The sequence below is a fragment of the Trichosurus vulpecula genome, chromosome 7 (genome assembly GCF_011100635.1).
Source record: "Trichosurus vulpecula isolate mTriVul1 chromosome 7, mTriVul1.pri, whole genome shotgun sequence".
NCBI classification, from domain to species: Eukaryota; Metazoa; Chordata; class Mammalia; order Diprotodontia; family Phalangeridae; genus Trichosurus; species Trichosurus vulpecula.
In genome coordinates, this window is record NC_050579.1 from 206,805,466 (window position 1) to 206,823,897 (window position 18,432).

Consider the following 18,432-nt stretch of genomic DNA (forward strand, 5'->3'; position numbering starts at 1 on the left):
CTTAACAGAATTTAAGCATTTATGAACATAAGGCCGGTTTGAAGGAGGAACCAGGAAAGTTATGCCGATCTATTGTATTTAAAGGCTAAGATTAATAAGCACAGACATACCTAGAAATTATTTCACTTGGGACAGAAACAGTTGGGGGAAGGTGGTGGATTATAATGATAAAAACAGCCCAGCCACTCCCAGGGAGGGATGACCTATTCTTCCAGAGTCTTTCTCAGGGGTTAGGAAGGAAGGTGTGCTTCAGGAGAGGGGTACCACAGCAACAGAACCCTGGGCATGCCCAGGGGGTGATGTGCTCTTTGGGTTATTGTGAGGAGAAAGCATGACCCGCCCAGACCCACCCCCTATGTGTAATATTAAGGAGGGACTTCTTATTGTTTTCTCTTTTAGAATGCTAATCAAATGCCTGTGATTAAGTCTTGCTAGGTGCTAAGCCCCCAGCCCACACCCTTTTGCTGATTAGGTATGGGGCCTTCTGGCCCTAAGAAGGGTATATAAACTGGGAGAGGTTAGCATTTTGTTTGGGGCTGTCACTCACTGGAAGAGTGTCATGAGATTTGACTAGACAAGACTCAGGGTAGCCCTTGTTAAGAAGTCCCCTCCCCTAGCCCTGAAGAAACCCAGATGTTGGTGCTTCCCTGGTAACTATGTATTGCTGTGGATAGACTAGTTTGTGTTGTTTGCTCTATTAATATTGTCTCTGTTTGTAATTGCTGTTTTTTGTATTGCTCTGAAGTTCAGGATGCTAACTTTTCCACCTGAACTAAGTGAATGATATATGTATGTTTGATTAAAGTGAGATTGTTAACCCCTTAAAGTTGCTTTCCTTAGAAAAGCAGATCAAAGAACCTGGCTGGCAGCTCTTGTTGCTGGTCTTGTTGGGTCTTACACCTCAGCCGCAGCTGCTAGCAACATCGTTGCTACGCTATGCCAGCATATTGGGTCAAAGCCTTGGTGAACTCAGCCTACTTAAGACTCTCAGTGAAAGTTTACTCAACATTCAATAGAGCTCAAAAGTCACTCTGTTGGAGGAAAGAGGAAAACCATTTCTAGCAGCTGTGCTCAAGGAGGTTTCTGTCAGCATCGGTTACATCAACTATGTTCAGAACATTTGTGTCAGCAGTCATGAATGCTGTTGTGTCAGCATTTCTATTTTATTCTCTTTCTTCATATATATATATATGTGCGTGTGTGTGTGTGTGTGTGTGTGTGTGTGTACATACATATATATTTGTTATATATTTGCGTATATGTTCACATATACATATTCTATAGGTATATGTCTATAAACCAAAGAGAGAGACTGGTTTGTTTATAACAACATGGAAATATCTTCCTTAGGGAGATATTCCTATAATCCTTGTGTGGCTTTGTGAGTGAAAAGACAGACCTTTACTTTTTGTTTTCTATGGGAGAGAATTCTAGAAAAGCTCCAACTTTGAATTATCTACTAAGGTTCACACCCAAAAGGAGTATTTCTGATGAGTTGTAGTAGATGAGTCCTCTGCACAATTACAGGGACCTGTGCTCTGGATCACCATCTTCTGCCAAATGCTTTCAATCCTTTCTATGCATATTTTTGTTGATTTTCTGCTTTAAATTTCTAGTTCTACTGTATGGAAACAGTCCCCACAGCCTATTGTTAGCACCTAATGATAGAGCAAGGGCACTTGTATTTCTTTCTGCAAAGTTCCAAAAATCACACATTCCCTGGTCCATCCTCCCTATTCCTTCCCATGGTCCCACCTTCCATGACAATAACAAAAGTTCCAATGCAATTTTATCTCATAAATATTAGGTTTTATCAGAATTCAGATGAAATATATGACCCATTTTTGTTCCAAAGCACCAATGATGAAACATACCCCCCCACCTCTCAGCAGAGAGGAGGTGAATTAGGATTCTACAAAAGTGTATATGCTGTCAGACACAATTGTTCTGTTTCACTGGTTTCCTTTATAAAGGAAGGTTCAGTTGGGGAGCACAATAGCACCCACATCCCAGGGTCGTTGTGAAGATCAGATGAGATAATATTTGTAAAATTCTTAGCACAGTGTCTGGAACATTTAAGCTCTATATAAATGCTAGATTACTAGTAGTAGTAGTAGTGGTGGTGGTGGTGGTGGTGGTGGTAGTGGTAGTAGTAAAACAAGAAGAAGGTTTCCATTTTCACAAGCTAATCAATGTTAATTGGTTAAATGGAACCAGAGAGTTAATCACTTGTTGCCTAACAGAAGAGGTAACATCACAGTGGAGGCTCAAGCTGACATATAATACAGCATTAGAAAAGAAACACTCCCAACTCCTTGGTAGTCCCATAAAATCCTGAGGGAGAGACGTAGCCAGACTCATCATGGAAGAGTGACATCAGAGCAGTCACCACACTGACAAAACAGTATTGTTGCTTTCAGTCAACCTCCTTCCTGACCTACAAATAGACTTCCTAATTTATATTTCACTTTCTACCAGAGCTTCCCTTTTGAGATGGAACAGTCTCCATACACAGAACAAAAATGTCTGTTCTTTTTCAAAATTACTTTTAAAGGCAAAACAACTTTTTAAACATATCTTCCTATGCTAGAGGTCTCACAGGTATAGCTGATGAGCAGAAAATGCAAATCAGAACGTTTCAGAACAGGTGAGAATTCCATCAAGTTTCACACGTGAGAGTGTTTCAGCTGGTGGGGAAATTACACATTTCTTACTGATATGAAAATTGTCTATCTTATCACTTGATGTTTTGTGCTATTTTCATATCATAAAGCTGAAATAATGGAATTCTAGAACTAATTTCCTGGGAGAAAAACAAAATTTGATTGAGGAGGCATGTGTATAGATTTAGAGCTAGAAGGGACATTTGAAGAGGTACATCTTGTCCCTATTAAGGTTAACCCTTCTATTTGTGGTTTTCTCTGCTGAAAGTTTGCCCCATCAAGCATTCCCTCCCTCTCATTCATCTTTAATCTTTTTCTTTCTAGTGCCCAGGACTCTAGGTTAAGAATCCTTCAAGCAGATCCTTTCTTCCTGTACACACTTCCATCTCCCCAATCTTTGAGGGAAAAAAAGAAACTTTATTTGGCCTTGCCATGCCCTCAAGGTTTTGTCCTGTATCAACCATCCCTTTCATTTTCAAGTTCCTAGAAATAACTCTACTGTCATTGAAACCATTGGTGTACCACCCACTCACTTTTCAGTCTCTACCAGTCAGATTTCTGAGTGGACTCTCTTCTTAATCTACTCTCTCAACACACACTTGAATCCATAAACAGACTAAACAACTCTCCTTTCCTTGCTGGTAAACCCTGCCTCCTGGAGGCATTACGGAATGATCTAGAATTTTAATATTACCCTGCAAGCAGAAAGTACTTAGAGTTGCTAGAGTTGCTTTCTTCTGACCAGTCACCGTCATTCTGGGACCTAACCAGTTCTCTTGGATTTAGATCACTGTCCCGGTTTTGTTCTTCCTGTTCTGCTGTTCAGTCATTTTTCAATTGTAACTGATTCTGTGACCTCATTTTGGGGTTTTCTTGGCAAAGATACTGGAGTGGTTTGCCATTTTTTCCAACTCTTAATTACTAAATCCAATGGCCTCTTCTCAGTTCATATTCTTTATTGTTGTCATGCCTTCTGGAAGAAGGGAAAGCTCCAATTTCTGCCAGTTATATCCCAAAATCTGTTGGGATGCCAGGTCTCCAATAGTAACTTTAGTTGTTAACCATAGCATAGCTACAAATCTGAACTTCCGCAAAGTAATTCCCTTGTTTTGCCTGAGACAGAAAGAAGTTTAATGAGTATGAAAAGCATGGGGACTATAGGGAAAATTTTAGCTCATCAAAGGTACTATAAGGCCAATCTATAAGTGAAAGATCTTTCCTGCCCATTGAATAGGCCTCAGGTGGAGCCAACAAAGGGAGGCCTGATTAGAGGCAGGCCTACACCTTTGTGATGCTAATCAGGCATTAAAGACTCTTCCTACCCCCTCAACAGACCTCAGGTGGGGCCAACAAAGGGAGGCTTGATTAGAGGCAGGCCCCTACCCTTTCACTAACTAGGTTTGAGGCCCCAGGTCCCACACCTTTTTGCTAAGTAGGCTCTGAGCCCTCAGGGCCTGTAAAAGCTCTGAGGTTGGCATTTTGTCTTTGGGGCTCTCACTCACTAGAAAAATGTCATGTGATTTGAAAACATGAGACTCTGGGTAGCTGGTCAAGGCCCACAGCTTTGAAAACCCAGATGGTGGTGCCTCTCTTTCTAGTAACTATGTAATTCTTTGGTGAGACGGATAGGGACTAGTCTGTTGATCTCTGTGTGTTATTTGCTCTGTTTATATAATGTATGTTTGTAATTTCTGTTTGTATTTGCTCTGAAGTTCAGAGTGTTGACTTTTCCCCCCTGAACTAAGTGAATGATATATGTACATTTAATTAAAGTAAGACTTTTAATCCCTTAAAGTTGCTTTCCTTAGAAAAGCAGATCAAAGAACCTGTGTTAGCAGCCTTTCTGTATGCTGGTGTTGTTGGTCTTACACAGCTACAGTAGCAGCAAGCAGCATTGTTGTTACAGGTACCAATCTATAAAAAAATAACCCTCACTTAGAATGAAAACAGAATCTTTAGCAATAATTTTAACTGTACAAAGCACACAATTATTTCTGTAAAGAAAATTATAATTAATACCATTCCTAATACCACTGGACTTTTCAAGTCTGAGTTCGGAGGGAGGGGTGAGGAGAAGAGGAAGAGAAATAGGGCAAAGGAAGGAGAAAAGGAAGGGACAGAGAACCCAACTTCTGATTGATCACTCTTGTACTCCCTGGAATAACACGTATTTACTAATGCCTCAAGAGAAGCTGGGGAGAGAGGGAGTTCAGGGAGAATCTTTTGCTGGTCTATGCTTTGGCAGAACTCAGCATATAGAATCAGTTCAGAAAATTCCTCGCTCATAGAAAAAGAAAAGAGAAAAGCTAAATTCAAGAGCAAATGTTCCAAAAAAAAAGTATATCTACAATTTCTGTTCAAACTAGGTCACATGCTCCTCCCCAAGATGTGTTAATGACTCCGACTATAAGTTCTACAATGAAGAAGTCATTTTGGAACAAGAAGAATCTGATATGTATGTGGTGTGTGTGTGTGGTGTGTGTGTGTGTGTGTGTGTGTGTGTGTGGTGAACAGGAAGCCATCTCCCCTACCTAGTCCAGATGATTCACCAGGGAAATAGCTCTAAATCAAAATCAAGAGGACCGTACTCCATTCAACATGGAAAGTCACTCCCTTAATTCTGTGACCCATTTGGGGACCATCTGAACTAGTTGGACCTAAATGGGGATAGAATTAGAATCTTCTTCCAATCTATTCAGTCATCATTAAAGGGAGAGATCACTGTGGAGAAGAGGCCCACCTTCCTCACCACCCCCAGCAACAGTTGCTGACCAACTGCCACCAACATACGAGAGCCCTGGGCATGACAGTATCCACCAGACCATCAGTCCTGCTTCCAGCCCGTCTCTCACAATCATTATCACAAAAGCAAATCATGTGAAGAAGGAGCCAGCCATCCTTCTCTAAATGTCACCCACAAGGCAGGCAAGTCAATCTAACTGAAGCATTGATACTCGGGTGTGGAGGGGGTAAGGGAGGGAAATGAGGCAGCATATGTCAGTAAAGTCAGAACACAGACCACAATCACCACTTTGAAGACCATGTCCCCTTAAACTCCTGTGGAGATAGCCCAGGACCCCAAACCCAAAAGCTTTGGGAGTATCAATGCTTCCGTCCCAGTGCCTATAGACATAATCCTGGGAAGTAACCCCTATGACAACTGGTCCTGCAGGTGCCTTAGCTACTGAAGATTCAAAAAAGAAAGCTCTTGTCATCAAAGTCCTTGGCAAATGATTCAATACCATAAACTGTTAAAAAAATTTTATCAGTGGGAAATGACATTAAAGAAGAATCATTAACATCTGCTTTGCCATTGCACCCAGGGACTTTTCCATCTGACTGTCAGCTAAAACCTTCCATATGTGTTATCTCTCCCATTAGAATGTGAGCTCCCTGATTACAGGACTATCTTACTTTTCTATTTGTATTCCCAGGGCTTAGCACAGTGCTTTACACTTATCATAAGTGCTTACGAATTTTTTTCATTCATTCAACCATCTTCATTCCCATTCAAATAGTCCAGAAGCTGCTAGCCGCGGCGTTATCAATCCTGGGAAGATCTAAAGAAACTTTTCAGTCAAAACCTCCCTAAATCATGGCACGTGGTACCCTAATATCAAATGCCTGATGAAGTCTGACCAGAACAAAACAGGACAATCTTCTGTCTGCCTAGTACCCAGTCTTTAGGCAGCCCAAGATCACATTAGATTTTTGACTGCTATATTATACCATTGCCTCATATTGTTTATGTTGTCCCCACATAAGACACCAAAATCAAACAAACTAACATCTATCTGATCTACACCCAGCTTATACTTATGAAGTGGATATTTTAAAAATTCAAGTCAGGCTTTACATTTATTCCAATTAAAGTTATTTTTCTTTTATTAAACCAAACTTTCTAGCCTCTTAAAAACTGTTAGCATCCTGACTAACCTCAAGTTTGTTAACCACATTTCTTGGCTTTCTATCATCTGCAAATTTGATAAATATACCACTTATCCCTTTAAATAATTAACAGAAAAGTTGAACAACACAAGGCTAGGGATGGATCCCTGGGGCAAACCACTGGCCAACACTATCCAATTAGACCAGTCTAATATTATTAATATTAACAACTGACATGTTTATAACGTTTTAAAATTTATGAAGGGTTTCATATACATATCTCTAAACAACTCTATCATAGGCACTACAAGATGCATTTTGCAGTTGAGAAAATTAAGGCTTATTTAACTATCAAAGTCAGGATTTGAACCTGATTCTTTCTGCTTCCAAGTCCAGCAATCCATCCACTATTTTGTGCTGTCTTTTTTACTCTTTGGTTTCAAACATTCCATCATTTCTGAATTTAGCCAACTATCATCTCATCCAAGTCCATTCCTCATTTCCATAAGAATAACATAAGAGGCTTTCTTCAAATATTTGCTTAAAATCTATATAAATTATAGCAACAGGATTCTCCTGATCTATCAGGGTAGGTAGATCCAAAAAGGAAACAAGGTTAACCTCTTTTGACCTGTTCTTGATGAAGCCATGGTGGCTTTTTGTGTTCACCATTTCCTTTTGTAAATGTTCACAAACCATCTTTTAATAGACTTTGGGGGGTCAGAACCTGCAATTTCACCACTTCCTCTTCTATATGTTCACTAACCTTCCTTGAATAATATGTCCCAGAAATTTGCCCAGAATAAAAGTAAAGCTCACCAGCCTATAGTTGTCCAGGCTTCACTCTCTTCCTTTCATTGAAATTAGGACAGCTTTTGACCTTTGCTTTGGCACCTCTCTTATTTTCCATGATCTTTCAAAGATCACTGAGAGTAACTGAGCAATGATATTAACTAGCTGATTCAGCGCTATGGAATCAATCAATCAACAAGTATTTGTAAAGTTGCTGCTAGGTCTCCAACCCCATGCCAGGTTCTAGAATACAATCACAAGGATTGAAACAATCCCTAATCATGAGGAGTTTATATCATAATAAAGGAGGCAAGTACATATAAAATACAAATAAGATAAAGTTAATAACTGCAAATATATACATACACAAAGCAGTTAACTATAAGGTTTGTTGCTGTTGTTGTTTGAAGTTTATCCTTGGTTCTTAAAGAGGACCAATGGCATCAAGAGTGTGATGTCTTGACTTGCAAGTGAATTGGATTTAAGTGAGGCAGGGCTGTGCAAAGTCACCAGCTTCACTCTCTCCTCCTGGGTCCAGTGGCAAGATATAGATCAGGATAACTGGAGATGGCCCCAGGATGCAGTGGGAGACCTTGGCCTTTTTTATTTATAAATAAGGTATATATAAATATATACCTACAAGGTTTGGGGGAAAGACACTAGCACTTGAGGGCATCAGGAAAGGCTTCTGTAACAACAATGTTGCTAGCAGCTGTTTTGGAGGTGAAAGACCAACAACAAGAGCACACAGGTGGGCTGCTAGTTCATCCTACATGCTACTGCCAAAGTAATTTTGTTTAATTGAAATGTCTGTGTCACTTTCCTCCTCAACCAATTCCAATGGCTTCCTATTACTACTAGAATAAAATTTCCACTCCTTTGTTTAGTTTTTAATGCTTATCCCCAAACTACCTTTCTAGCCTAAATCGGCATTGCTCTCTTTGATCTGCTTTTCTATGGAAAGCAATTTTAAGGGGTCAACAATCTCACTTTAATTAAACATACATATATCACTCACTTAGTTCAGGGGGAAAAGTCAGCACCCTGAACTTCAGAGCAAATACAAAGAGAGAAAATATAAACAGATCAATAGACAGGCTTTTGTCTGATCAAGATATCGCATGTCAGAGTGAGAAGCACCAACATCTGGGCTTTCAAAGCCTGGGGGAAGGGAGGAGGTCTTCAATGGCTACCCAGAGTCCCATCAACAACACTCTTCCAATGAGTATAACCCCAAAATCAAAACTCCAGCCTCAGAGCACATATACCCTGAGGGCTCAGCACCTACTTAGCAAAAGGGTGTGGGAAAGATCTTTAATCATTAGCACCACATCATATACATTGCTTCCAATCAATGACTCTTGATTCAAAGTAAAGACTCAAAGACACTCAACTGCCTCAGTGCTGAGAAGCACTCCAAAACAAAAGACAACAAAAGGTCCCACTTTACTTGCCAGATTCAAAGGCAAGACTCATTAAAGGCACTTGATTGGCTTAGCATTCCGAAAGACAAAACAGTAAAAAAAAGTCCCACCCCATTTAACATTACAGCTTCATGTAAAACAGTACTTGAACTGCATCTTAAAGTGAGAGAGAGAGAGACTCTATGAAGCAGAGATAAGTAAGGAGGGTGTCCTAGGCATGGGGGATGGCCAGTGCAAAGGCACAGAAACCAGTGTCCTCTGTGAAGAACAGAGAGAAGGCTGGAGAGCAATGCTGATTTAGTCTAGAAAGGTAGTTTGGGGATAAGTAATAAGCATTAAAAACTAAACAAAGGAGTGGAAATTTTATTCTAGTGGCAATAGAATTGGAATTGGTTGAGGAGGAAGGTGACACAGACTTCTGATTAAAAAAAATTACTTTGGCGGTAGCACGTAGGATGAACTGGAAGAGTAAGAAACTTGCGGCTAGCAGACCAAGAGGTAATGAAAGCCTAAACTATGGTATGTTAGCAATAAGTGGAGAAAAGCAGTTGGATGCAAAAGATATTATAGAATTGGAAATGACAAAATTTGGCAACTGATTGGATATTTGGGGTGAGGGAAAGTGAGGACAATACCAAAGTTAGGAAGCTGAGAGCATGGGAAAATGCTGTTTCTTTCCAAAGAAATAGAGAAGTCTGGAAAAGAGAGCTGTTTGGGAGTAAAGATATTTACAGTTTTGAACATATTGACTTTGAGCTATCTCTGGGACATCCAGTTTGAAAAGTCTTATAGGCAACTGATGATGCTTGAAACTCAGGGGAGATATTGTAGCTGGATATGTACGAATATATAGATATATATATATATGTATATAGCATATGTATGTGTGTATGCATCTGAGATATTGTATAGAGATGATAGTTAAACCCATAGGAGTAGATGAGGTTACTAGGAGAATATAGAGAGAGTTTAGAGGGAGAAGGGAAGGTATAATATGGTTGAAAACTGAAAAGGAGAGGTCAGACAAGTAGGAGAACCACAAAAGAGTAGTATCATGAATACCTAGAAAGAAAAGAGTCTTTAGGAGCGAGCGGTCAACAGGTTCAGCTACAGCAGAAAGGACAGGAAAGATTAGGACTGAGAAAAGCCCATTAAGGATGAAATGCATCTGGACCTTGTGACCTGAACTCATGAAGGGCAGGTAAGGGCTCTCTTTCTATGCCTCTACTTACCTTTCATTTCAATTCCCTATTAGTCATTTTGTTCTGTCCTTTCTGGTTCAAAGATAACTCTCTTTGGAAGAGAAAGTGGCAGCAATTAATTTTGAGTACTTCTGCCTTCTCATCGTGATCCTTTATTATCATCTCATCCACACTGAGCAGAGCTCCTATTCCTTCTTTGATACTCTTCTCTTCCACAGCATATCTTTTAAAAAGCTCCCTGCTTCTTGCCCCTAGATGACAACCTCATGTTATTTTGAGCTTTAGTGCTTCTCACCCAATATTTACAGGGCCATACTGTTCTGTTCATTCATCCTTTGATATCTACCCCTGCTTTTACCTTTTTACATATCTTTCAAAAATCTGAGTTGATTCACAAGTTCCTTATGCATCAACACTGATCTCTTCAAAATTGTTCCTTTTTCTATCTCATTCTTGAAAGCCTTCTATCCCCATAGCACTGACTTCCCCTATATAATATTTCTTGGTCTTTAATATATTTTATTTCATTCAATGTTTCCTAATTACATTTTTTGAGGGCGGAAGGCAGGGCAATTAGGGTTAAGTGACTTGCCCAAGGTCACACAGCTAATAAGTGTGTCAAGTGTCTTAGGCCGGATTTGAACTCTGGTCCTCCTGACTCCAGGGCTGGTGCTCTACTCACTGTGCCACCTAGCTGCCCCCTCCTAATTACATTTTTTAAAAAATAACATTCATTTTTTGAAATTTTGAGTTTCCAATTCTCTCCCTTTCTCCTACTCCTCCCCCATACCTTGAGAACCCTATGTAGTTTTAAAGCATGAGATACAACTTATTCTTTCTCTGAATCATTTTAAATCTCCTTTCCCAAGAGATCATGCTATATGTCTGTAAGTAATGAAGCACTACATTCTCTGAAGGACTGAAGTTATGGGTGAGCCAAAGAGCAATGGAGAGATGTGTACTGAGTAGATATTAGTAGTCCAGAGCATATTACCAAGAATGCCTTGCATGCAAAAAGTAATCTAGTGTAAAAGACATCATCTACAAAGTATATGATTGGAAAAGGAGAAAAACATGAGTTTTCCTGGTACTTGTGAGATGTTGACATCTACTCCCTGCTATATCTCTCATAAACTTTAAAATTTCTTCCTTCCAGGCTCATAGCTACATCCTCTGAGATGTCATTCCTGATCCCTGACACTCCATTCCCACTTTGTTAATGCTCTTTTCTTCCAAAAATTACCACTTTGTGTTTATCTTTGCATATACTGCAAACTCCAAGAAAGATATAGGCTCTTTGAGGGGAGGGACTATTTCTTTGAGAGGAAGGACTATTTGTTGAATTTTCAAAATCTGTCATAGTGGTGGTGTTTTTTTTTCATGTAGTAGGTACTTGATAAAGTTTGTTGACTTGAATTGATTTGGGAAACCTAGGAAAAAAAACCTTCAGTGTCTTAGGCAGACCCTCTTTGGAGAATTTATGGACAAGAATCATACCAGATGAGAAGAAATAGATTGTTGTAATCTACACATTCACATCAATGAGATAATAAATTCATTTAAGTACCTAAGTAAAGAAAAGGGAAAGAGAGGCAAAGCAGAGTTTGACTACCATCTTCAAGGACGTGAATATTCTTAACTGTTGTGTTACTAATTCATGGAGGACAAAGAGGAATCAATCAGCAAGTATTTATCAAGTATCCGGCATGTGTCAGACACTGTTCTGGGCACTGGGAGCACAAATGCAAAGAATGAAACAATCCCAACTCTTAGGAAGAATAATCTTGATTTAAAGAGGAGAGCTTTGAAGTGGTCTTAAAGAAGAAATTCTTGACTGTGTACTGAAATATGCAAAAAAACCTCCTGAAGGAAGCTGTAGAGTCTTGATATCTGATAGTGTCTAAGAAACCAAGATAATTTCTAATGCTGAATGGTTTAGATAGTCATTTCCTTAAAAGCGAGGAGTTAGTTTGGGTTATCTTTCAGGATGCCTTTGTGCTCTACAAATATGATTAATCAGTCAATCAACAGGCATTTATGAAGCTCCTGCTATGGACCAGGATAGATGCTGAGGATATAAAAGCAAAAATTAAATAACCCCTGTGTTCCAGGAATTTACATTCTGCGAATTGTGTAATCATCCCAAAAATATCATCTTATGTTGGAAAAATACAAATATTATTCTACATATATTGTAGTACCAGTGACCCTAATTAAGATCTATCCTATAGGCTCCAACAAGTTGCAGATACTTCATGTAGAGGCCTGATAATAGACTCTATGTCTGTTGTGTGCTCATCCTAGCTAAGTTTGGAAAGGCTTATTACTAGGAAACCGGCCTCCAAGTAATGACCTTTTTGACCATAGCAACCCATAAAGCATTCTACTAAAGCACAGAGTCTGTAATCTGTGTTAATTGAGGGAGTATAGACAAAGATAATACTTTGAATCTTGTATTTAAATGATTTTTTTACTTCTCAATATAGTGCAATAGAAAAAAAAATGCTAGATTTAGAACCAGAAGATTTGGGCTTGAATTATGGCTTTGCCACTTACTATCTATGCAACTTTGAATGAGTAACTTAATTTCTATGAGCCTCAGTTTACTCCATCTGTGAAAAGAGAGTTTTATAATTAGATGTCGAACTCTAAATCCTCAATAATGAAGCCATAGTTGATTTGCTCAACTACAAATAGTGGATGAGTGCAGGAGTTAGAAACAGAAATGAGTTTTCTGATGTTTGCTCTAGGGCTCTAAGAGTTACATCCTATTTCTTCTAGATACATATATGTTATGCACATCCGCAAAAAATCTGATCTTATTTTGGAAAAGTGTCAAGGAAATTCGCTCCACCACTACAGGTTACAATCAGACTATGACACCATAGAAAAATCGTATGGTATGAGGCACATAAAGGTGAAATGGCTTTTCCAGGATTTCACGGTAATTAAATGTTACTGACAGAAGTTGAATCCGGTACATCCTGACTCTCAGCCCTCAATCCATTATACCATACTGCCTCTCATGTCTTTTCCATGACATAGGACATGTTGACATGTTGTCTGCACTGATAGAATGTAGGCTAATGGAGGGCAGGAACTGTCTGATTTTTGTCTTTGCATTGACAGCACTTAATACAATGCCTAGTGTATAGTAGACACTTAAATGCTCTTTGATTGGTGACATACTGCTCTTTATTATTGATGACTCTTGGTTTCAAAGGGCACAAAGTGATGGCTAAAGCCATATTCACCATTAGTAATGTGAACTTCTGGAAGATCATCTGGAAAACGATCCCAGAATTTTTTTTCAAGTTAAATTTATCTCAATTTTCTATAATCTGGTAGGTCAGAAAAAGCCTATCATTCAACATTAAGGATAGGGACTAAACCAGCTAATTTATTGGTATAGGGAACACCGAAATTAGGAAACCCCTTGTTACCAATACAGGTTGGCATCTTCTCTGCAAGTTATAGTCTTAGAGAGGACACTGAGATTGTAAATAACTTACCCAGGATCACACAGCTAGCATGTGTCAGAGGCAGGACTTCAACCCAGATCTTTCTGACTTCAAAGTAGGTTCTCTATTGGTGCCTAACAGTCAATATGTTTTATTATTATGGGAAAAACAGAATAATTGTCCATATACTTCTTAACTGCCTTAACGATGCACAACAAGTAATCTTTACTGTCAAGAGACAGGAATTATGGGAAAAAATAATTTATTGATCAGCAAGTATCTATTAAGTTCCTACTCAGTGCCAGGCACTGTGTTGAGTGCTATGGTTACAAAGTTGCAAATGAAAAAGTTCCTCAAGAAGCTTTCATTCTATTGGTGGAGACCATATATACACTCTCATAAGGATATACAAGATATATACACAGTAATGTAAGATCATTCTAGGTGACAGGCATTAGCATCTGGGGAAATCTACAGCAAGTGGCTTTTGAATTGAGTTTTGGAGGAAACTAGTGATTCTAAGAGGCAAAGGTAAAGAAGGAATGCATTTCGAATCTTAGGAACAGCCTGTGTAAAGACATAATGATGGGAAATGTAATGTTATATCAAAGAAATAACGAAATAGCAATTTTGTCAATAAGAAAGTAACTATGCCCTCCAACCCCACCCCTTACAAAAAACGTATTAGTTTGGGTAAAGGAAGTGTTGATAGGATGCAAAGATAAAATTTAATACAACCCAAAGGTTAATAATCTCAACCAAAATAATAGCTTGGAAGGGAATGAGAGTACAGCTGTTAACAGAGATTATTTAGAATTCCATGAGGAGCACTTTGGATTCAAATTCTACCCATGATTCCAAAGAACAGACCAGAATGTCTGTTTTCCTTCCTTGGAGTTATACAGAAAGGGAAGTTATGAGCTGAAACCAACATATTTTAAATGTGGACATGTCGCCTTGGCAAACTGCAGACCAGCAAGACCTGAACCAAGGCTAAACATTGAGAGAAAGGACAAGTTACAGATTCATTATGGTGCTTCCTTCTAAGACCAGAGCCAAATTTTCCATGCATAATCGTAAATACTTGACCTTTCCTATTGCCTTGCTTGGACCCTATTTTATCCTTCTGAATGGATTTCTTCTCTGGTTTATCTCGATTGGTTATTAAAATACAATAATTAAAAGCAGCCCTATCTAATTCTGCAAGAAAAAAAAAAATGAAGCCAGGAAAGGTAGGTGAGCATAAGTCAAAATCTCAGGCACTTACCCATTTGCACAGCTGCTAGCAACCTGAGAGATATTTTTAAAAGCTTCCTTAATCCATGCAGTCAGTCGTCTTGAGAGTCAACATGTTCGTACTGTCAGTGCTCGGTCAAGCCTGAAAGCTTCAAATGCTGTAACTCAGGACCAAAATTGAAGTTGTAGAGCTTGAAACTGTCAGCCACATCATGATCTTTTTTTTCCCAGTTTATCAAGAGTGTTCCTATCAGTGCTCATTTTTCTCAAAAAAAAAGCCATTTAAGATTGACTGTCTAAAATTTGCCTTTCAATTAAATTTTCCCCCTTCTTGATAACATTTCCAAAAAGACTAGACACTTTTTTTCTTCCAAAGAAAAAATAGAGAGAATGGTTATTAGGGAGTCTGCGGGTAGAAAGCAGATCATCTCCCACTTTGACAGTTTAGCATTGCTCTGCCCACTACCTCTTTTTCCAGTTGAGACATCAAAACCTTTTTATGTTCACACTGTCTGTGCATTTTTATGACATCTATCACCATAGAGCCCTGAGTGCTCAGGCAGAGATATTGCACTTGAGAAGAAAGAAGTCACCATCCATAGCCCTTGTAGATTATGTCAGAGTGAGTGATGAGTGTGGAAGTTTGTAGGAGAACAGCCAGGCCTGTGGGATTCTAAGATGCTTTGTCTAGGTCAGGATTTGTGCAAAGCTCAGGTGAAAAAATACCTTCCTGAAGATTTTTTTTTTAATTTGACATAAAACAAGCCTCTAGGGACAGGCAGTTCCATACCACATACCCTCTTAATAAAGGACATTTTTAGGTGTCTGTTATCTCGGTTTTACAATTATTTGTTCTTCACAACATAGCCTATGATTCTAAGATAATAATAAAAATTAGCTTTTTTAGCACTATAAGGTTTGCAAAATATATGATATTTTGTTTGATTCTCACAATAGCCCTGTAAAATAAGTATTATTATTATCCTCATTTTACAGATGAGAAAAATCAAGTTGAGAGATTAAGTGACTTGTACAAGGCCACACAGCTGGTAAGCATCAGAGGCAGGATTTGAACTCAAGTCATCCCACCTAAATTCTCAGCTCCAGTCATTGTACCACCTAACTCACAGCTTGATATCAGAAGATGGTCTGTCACTCATGTACTGTCTTCAGTTTATCTTCGAGCAGATACACTGTGACAATTCATACAGTTTGTTAATTCTTTAAGCATTTATCTTGTGGGTTCTCCCTCCAGCAACTAAGACCACAGCAACTCATCTTGTATGACTTTTGTGCATCTCCCATGAGGAAGATCCACACAATATGCTGGAGGACTTTTCTAGGCTTCTACTATGAAGATATAAGTTGATCCCACTTGGTGAATAGCCCACTTCCTTTTTCAGTCCGATATGTATGTGGAGGTGAGGGGAAAGGGAATTGATTCCCAAAGTAGGGGATTTGCTTTCACAAGGAGTGATAAAATAGAGAAAAGAACAACTCAGTTAACTAATGCAAAAATATATACATAATTTGGATAGTATCTTTTACACTGTTAGCATGCCGTTAATCACTAGTAACAAGCTGCTACTTATTTATCCCTACCACGTGTTTCCTCTTAGCCTTTTGGGCAAGTCATAATTTTGATTCTTCTAAGATCATGGTACTCCATGATTTCATAGCTTTATAGCATGACTGGAAGAATATTGGTATTGAAAAGCGTGTGTGGGGGGTGGGGAGGGAGTGAGAACCAAGATGGCAGCTAGAAAGCAGGGACTTACTTAAGCTCTCCCCCAAATCTTTCCAAACACCTGTAAAAAATGGCTCTTAACAAATTCTAGAGCTGTGGAACCCACAAAATAGCAGAGAGAAATAGGTCTCCAGCCCAGGAGAGCCTGGATGGTCTCCAGGAAGAGTCTATTGCATGGTGCTGAGAGAGGAGGGCAGCCCGGCATGGGCCCCGCCAGGACAGACCAGACCCAGAATCAGCCAGCCGGAACAGACCTTGGGTCCATGAAACAGTGAGCTGTGGCAGTTACCAGACTTCTCAACCCACAAACGCCAAAGAGCAGGTTCGGGGGAAACTGCAGAATCAAGTTCAGAGCTCTGGGGGTGCAGCAGTGGCAGTAGCAGCAGCAGGAAGCTCCTGGGGCTGCTTCCAGAACTCCAGTATCGGCTGATTCCTGAGTCCCTGACTCACATAGTGGGAGGAATCTAGCATCAGATCAGAGTGGGAGTGCAGATTCTCTTGCTGTGCCCTGCTTGGATCTGTATTTCAATCCTGGTTGGCAGTTCTTGGGGAAGGAGGAACGCTGCTGGAACAGAGTCTGGGGTGATGGTGGAGTAGGAGTAGCTCTGAAAACAGCAGTGCTTGGACCCTAAAGCTTGGGACAAAGTACTCTCTACTCTACAAGCAGTCATATCCTGACAAAAAGCTCAAGGGTCAAGTAGTTGGCTAGGAACAAACTCAGACTCAAACTCAAACTCTAGATCCCTTTTTTGGTGACAAAGAAGACCAAAACATAAAGCATGAAGAAGTCAACAAAGTCAAAGAGCCTACATCAAAAGCCGCCAAGAAAAATATGAATTGGGCTCAGGCCATGAAAGAGCTCAAAAAGGATTTGGAAAAGCAGATAAGAGAAGTAGAGGAAAAATTGGGACGAGAAATGAGAGTGATGTGAGAAAAACATGAAAAACAAGTCAATGACTTGATAAAGGAGACCCAAAAAATACTGAAGAAAATAACACCTTAAAAAATAGACTAACTCAAATGGCAAAAAAGCTTCAAAAAGCCAATGAGGAGAAGAATCCCTTGAAAGGCAGAATTATCCAAATGGAACAGGAGGTCCAAAAGACCACTGAAGAAAATACTACCTTAAAAATTAGATTGGAGTAAGTGGAAGCTAGTGACTTGATGAGAAATCAAGATATAATAAAACAGAACCAAAGGAATGAAAAAGTGGAAGACAATGTGAAATATCTCATTGGAAAAAACAGTGACCTGGAAAATAATCCAGGAGAGATAATTTAAAAATTATTGGACTACCTGAAAGTCATGGTCAAAAAAGAGCCTAGATATGATCTTTCAAGAAATTATCAAGGAGAACTGCCCTGATATTCTAGAGCCAGAGGGTAAAATAGAAATTGAAAGAATCCACTGATTGCCTCCTGAAAAAGATCCCAAAAAGAAAACTCCTAGGAATATTGTAGCCAAATTCAAGAGTTTCCAGGTCAAGGAGAAAATACAGCAAGCAGCCAGAAAGAAACAATTTGAATATTGTGGAAACACAATCAGGATAACACAGGATCTAGCAGCTTCTACATTAAGGGATCGCACGAGTTGGAATATGATATTCCGGAGGTCAAAGGAGTAAGGATTAAAACCAATAATCACCTATCCAGAAAAACTGAGTATCATGCTCCAAGGCAAAATATAGATTTTCAATAAAATAGAGGACTTTCAAGCTTTCTCAATGAAAAGACCAGAGCTGAATAGAAAATTTGACTTTCAAATACAAGAATCAAGAGAAGCACGAAAAGGTAAACAAGAAAGAGAATTCATAAGGAACTTACTAAAGTTGAATTGTTATGTTAACATTCCTACATGGAAAGATGATGTGTGTAATTCAGGAGATCTTTCTCAGTATTGGGAGAGTTGAAGGGAATATAGACAGAGGGCACAGGATGAGTTGAATATCTTAAAAAAATTAAATTTAAGGGCTGAGAGAGGAATATATTGAGAGAAGGAGAAAGGGAGAGATAGAATGGG